The sequence below is a fragment of the Scyliorhinus torazame genome, chromosome 29 (genome assembly GCF_047496885.1).
Source record: "Scyliorhinus torazame isolate Kashiwa2021f chromosome 29, sScyTor2.1, whole genome shotgun sequence".
In the NCBI taxonomy this organism is placed as follows: domain Eukaryota; kingdom Metazoa; phylum Chordata; class Chondrichthyes; order Carcharhiniformes; family Scyliorhinidae; genus Scyliorhinus; species Scyliorhinus torazame.
In genome coordinates this window covers 30962427-30968426 of record NC_092735.1, presented here as the reverse complement: position 1 = coordinate 30968426, position 6000 = coordinate 30962427, and positions in this window count along the sequence as shown.

The following is a 6000-nucleotide window of genomic DNA, read 5'->3' as shown; positions in this document are numbered from 1 at the left end:
CCGCCATTTTGTCTGGAGGCCCCGATCCGCCCATGAAACATAAGCGACCACATCCACTTTGTACTACTCGGTTGCATTCTGTGAATGTTGTCAATGGATGTCACTCGTGTGGTCCAGCAACTGTAAAATGTATTTCACAGGGGCAGCACTGTAGCACAGCGGGTAGCACTGTTGCTTCACAGCTCCAGGGTCCCAGGTTCGATTCCCGGCTTGGACCACAGCAAGCTACGTGACAAATGATAAAGGCTATATATTAGAAAAGGCAGCAGGGAGAACATCTCTCCTCTTCTTCAAGATAATGCCATCGGATTTTTTACATCCAACTGAGAGGGTAGACAGGTCGTCAGTTCAACATTCGATATAAATTCCCTGGCAGTTCAATAATGTACATCATTAAGAAATGCTATTGTAAAGTTTTGCAAAGAGTACGTCCTGGTTCTGGGGAACACAAACCATTTCTTTAATTTACTGAAGTTAGGTGCTGTCAAAGTGCATACGTCTGAAAATTGCATCTCCTAGCAAGCTTCAGATCGCAAGGTTTAGGGCACGTCAAGGTTTGTGCAGCAGCTCACTGCATTCACTGCGTTCAAACCTTACACAGTCCAAGAGGCAATGAATCACCAGCAAATGCAGTTGACTCATCAGCATCTTTGGACAGGGTGTGATCCCAGGAAGCCAGATTATATTAGAACAAACCGGGTTATTTAATCCACTGTGTCTCCTGTGTTACGGTACCAGACCAAACCCCAATTTAATATTAGGAGACTGGACGAGACCCCAACAATTTTTCAATTTGTAAAACTGTGAAGAAAGGATACTTTACTCCATGTGTGATACCACTGACAAGTAGGGGTATTTTATATTAAACCAATCTTTATTATTAAATCAGGATTAAACACATTGACATCACAGAAAATAGCTTATAATTAACTGTTAAACAATTCCTAAAATAAAAGGAAACATTTTAACTACTAACTTATATCTTCTCTATCGCCAAATCTCCAATTAAAAAAATCTCCAAAGCTCTTTACAGGTCAAAAGCTACTTGTAAGTAAAGTTAGCTAATACAGGAATACTTTCTGTACGATTGTGTAGATCTTTCTTGAAAAGAGTGCTTGGAGAGAAAGAGAGACCCTTTCAGGAACAGCCTGAAGATCCTTCTGTCTTAGTCAGACTCCTGCTCAACCTCACAGCACTTGGCAAAATTGCTGCTCAACTTAAAAACACCTAGCAGACTGCAAAACCTATAGTCTAACTGCAAATGTACAGACAAACCTGGCTCCTTCCTTTAATTGCATCATCATTGGGCAGCATGGTAGCATTGTGGATAGCACAAATGCTTCACAGCTCCAGGGTCCCAGGTTCGATTCCGGCTTGGGTCACTGTCTGTGCGGAGTCTGCACATCCTCCCCGTGTGTGCGTGGGTTTCCTCCGGGTGCTCCGGTTTCCTCCCACAGTCCAAAGATGTGCGGGTTAGGTGGATTGGCCATGATAAATTGCCCTTAGTGTCCAAAATTGCCCTTAGTGTTGGGTGGGGTTACTGGGTTATGGGGATAGGGTGGAGGTGTGGACCTTGGGTAGGGTGCTCTTTCCAAGAGCCGGTGCAGACTCCATGGGCCGAATGGCCTCCTTCTGCACTGTAAATTCTATGATTCTATGATCTCTGTCCCACTCAGATCATGCTTACCTAAGTCTAAATACAATGTCTCAAATGATCTACTTTCCAGGGACTCTCCAGAAAATATAACAAAGTATCATTGGGCATCTCTTTGTAAATAAGTACATGGTTGGAATGAATGATTATCTTACTTTTACCACATCTTAATTGTACCGACACATTGCGTGCCTGTATGTTAAACCAGGATTTACAAACAAAAATGACTGTAACAGATATATAGATCGTAACCCCGGTTTTTCATAACATTACTTCAATATATATATGTAATACAATCTATATAGAAATTCCTACACTCATCACACTTACCAATAATGGCCATACAAGATGGCTGCCGATACATACATGCAGAAACAGCCTGCACATGTGCTAAAACTGGTGACGTTATTTGCAGGAGACACATTGCCAGCAAAAGCCTGACTGTATTTTGAGCTTCTTTGCAGGGTTCCACCAGCGAAAAACCCAGCACTACCAAAAAGCTGTGGCATTTCACAATATGCATCCTTTTTGCAGATTTCTTATTAGTCTGTGTCGGGCCTTCGGTTGCTTGACCGAGTTTTCCAAAAATTAGTCTGGCATCGGAGTAACCAGTTGCTTTCTCAGATTTACATGACTGGAAGCTAGCAGAGCAGAAATAAAAATAAAAACTGACACAGAGCTGAAAGCTTAACCATGAAACAAGAAAAGGGAAGAGGGTAAAATTCAGAAAGAATAATCTAAATGAATGAGCCCTGCTGCGCACTGCCCCCTACAAAGATGGCAGCTGCACATATTGCCCCCTATAAACATGGTAGTCACTAACCTGGGCCTACCTTCAGCATGCAACTGTGCACGCACCTCACTGGCAACAAGCTCAGCCTATTCAATCATAATGCCTGTTTTAGTAGTGCGGACGCTGTGTGGCACCACATACCTTTCAATTGATTTGGAAGGAGCTACTGATTAAAGTATGAGGTTTGTCAATTTGCCAAAAAAAGCTGATGCCTCTAGGGAGTCTTTTAGCATTGCAGTCAATGTTTTTACTAGATGGTATCAAGGACTGGTCTGTCATGGTACGAATCAGATGACTAAACTAATCATCCATAAACTGGTTATAAAACTAGCCAGTATATTAAAAATCACTCTTGCTGCATTCAGTGCAATTGGAGCCCATTCTATCCCACCTCAATGACTCAAGGGCTGGATTTTGCCCATGAGGAAACAGGCTGGGAGGACTTGTAACATGGTGGTGGATGGTGGAGGGAGGGGAGACCATCACCATGAGATATTCTCTGGGTCAGAAACCACTGCAGGGAGCCAATTAAACTGATTAAGGGCCACTTACGGTACTCTCTGCCATTTTACTGGGGAGACCACCATCACATGGTTAAACTGTTTAACCTGGAAGCCTTCCAGTGGATTTTTGAGGTATCCTCCTTTATGGTCGCCCCATGGTGGCCATCTCTTCCGCTATGTTGCCGCTGCAGGAGAGTTCATCCTTCTGATTGCCAGGGCCGTTCACCTTCAATTGGGGTCTCCTGGTGTTTGACTCTTCTGCCAATAGACACCTCACGACATAGAGGCTTTTCATAGAACTTACAATGCAGAAGGAGGCCATTCGGCCCATCAAGTCTGCACCGGCTCTTTGAAAGAGCACCCTACCCAAGCCCACACCTCCACCCTATCCCCATAACCCAGTAACCCCACCCAATACTAAGGGCAATTTTGGACACTAAGGGCTATTTAGCATGGCCAATCCACCGAACCTGCACATCTTTGGGCTGTGGGAGGAAACCGGAGCACCCGGAGGAAACCCTCACAGACACGAGGAGAACGTGCAGACTCCGCACAGACAGTGACCCAAGCTGGGAATCGAACCTGGGATCCTGGAGCTGTGAAGCAATTGTGCTACCGTGCTGCCCTGGACACTTCATCATTTTGAACATCTCTATCAAGTCTCCTCTCAACCTTCTCCAGTTTCTCCAATCTATCTTTGGAACGGAGTCCCTCATCCCTGGAACCATTAATGAAGAAGCAAATTCTCCACTGAGTGACTAAGTGCTGATACCAGGACTGAATTGCGAGTGTTCTGCATGGACGAAAGCAGTGCAGCCTTGGAGCGATTCGGGTCCCGTTAATGAACTTGCACCGGTGCCTCATAGAACCCGCGCCATATGCTTGCCGACCCTCATCCCGCCGGGGGGGGGGGGGGGGGGGGGGGCCCATACGGCCCGTGGCTCTAAGTTTCCAGTGGACAGTCAGTGGGGTGCACAGCCGCATGGCTGCCTTGCAGGCTGCGGCAATGGAATTCCATGCCCGGCCCACCTCCTTGCCCCCCCCCCAGCTACCAGCACCACTGTCAGCACACTATAGCGATGTTGGTCACTGTTTGTACCCCCTCCCACGCCATCAGCCGCCACGGAGCCTGTCCCGATTTGAAGTACCACAAGTGGACCCCTTCATTGGTAATTCCTCCTGGCGGAGCTGGAGTATTGCGGAAGGCCCGGAAAATGCCGGGTCGGGCCCGTTAATGATATGGCAATGGGCTTTACTGTACACTTTGCATGCCCACGCCGGCGTGTAGCATATAACGTATGCACGCTGCTGTCGAGGGACTGGAGCATAGCATTCCGTTTGGCACCCGGCACCTGATGTGTTAGGCAGGTTGGTTCGATGTGGATGCACTCGATGCAGGGAAGCTAGAAACAGACGTCTAACACTGGAGAAGATCCAACACTGTTTTATTCAACGATAGAACTAATATACATATTCAGCTGTGGGTATACTGAATATGAAGGCAGCCATGCGGTTGTGCACCCCACTGACTGTCCACTGGAAACTTAGAGCCACGGGCCGTATGGGCCCCCCCCCCCTTGGCGGGATGAGGGTCGGCAAGCATTGGTATGGCGCGGGTTCTATGAGGCACCGGTGCAAGTTCACTATACTGAACTGACTGGAGACCTTGTAGTAGCCTGACCAGACTTACTAGCTACCGCATGGTGTTTGTGCTTGCTAGCTCGTGGACTCTGACTGTCTCAGTGGCTGAGTCCCGAGAGAGCAGGAAACCTAGTGCCTTCTGGCTTTATAGTGGTAGTGTCCTGTCTGGTGATTGGCTGCACTGTGTGTGCTTACTGGTCACCCTGCGTGTCAATCACTGCCTGCCTGCATCTCATTATATACATGAGTGGATATTATGGCATCTCCCCTTTTTTTTTTTAGATAAATAAATACTAAGGTGTGCGTGCGTATATATATATGTATATGCCTGACTATATACAACAGGTGTCTAAATGAACGTATATACATAGGAAGGTGACAATAATGCAGATACATGGCAAAGGAAACAATATTTACAGAGGTTAAATCGATGAAGTCACAAAATGTACAAACGTTCAGTCTACAGATTCAGTCTTTGTGGTGGGCGACGAATTCTTGTCGATCGCCGCAAAGGTAGATCAGGAGCCGCCTGCACGTGGATAGGCGGGATTGCTGCCATCGTGGTGGTCGCATGGGCCGGCAGGATTGCTGATAGATCGGTGGCCTCGTGGCAGGGTACGTCTGGAGGAGGCATCGTAGGCGGCGGGGCACTTCAGTCAGGTAGCGGGCGTGGAACTCTTCGCAGTGCCCGTCTGTTGCGCCGTAGCAGGGAGCCATCAGCCATGCGGACAAGGAACGATCTTGGGGCCACTTGTTTGATCACAACAGCTGTGGCTGACCAGCCGCCCTCAGGCAACTGGACACGAACATGATCAGTTGGGGCCAGCTCGGATAGACCTGTGGCATGAGCATTGTATGTGGCCTTCTGTTGGACCCGTGACTGCTGCATTTTCTGTAAGACCGTGAGGTGGTCAAGGTCTGGAACGTGGATGGCTAGAACTGTGGTCCTCAGCGTGCGATTCATGAGCATCTGCGCTGGAGACAACCCAGTGGACAGTGGGGTTGCCCTGTATGCCAGCATCGCCAGGATGAAGTCGGAGCCTGAGTCTGCAGCTTTGCACAGCAACCGCTTTACAATATGGACCCCTTTCTCGGCCTTCCCGTTTGACTGCGGATAGTGAGGACTGGAGGTTACGTGATGGAAGTTGTAGGACTGTGCAAAATCAGACCATTCCTGGCTGTAAAAGCAAGGACCGTTGTCGCTCATTACCGTGAGCGGTATCCCGTGCCTGGAGAACGTTTCTTTGCAGGCTTTGATTACCGCCTTCGACGTGAGGTCGGACAGTTTCACCACTTCTGGGTCACTGGAGAAGTAGTCGACCAGGAGTACATAGTCATGCCCCTTGGCGTGGAAAAGGTCTACACCTACTTTGGACCACGGAGAGGTCACGTTCTCGTGCTGTTGCAGT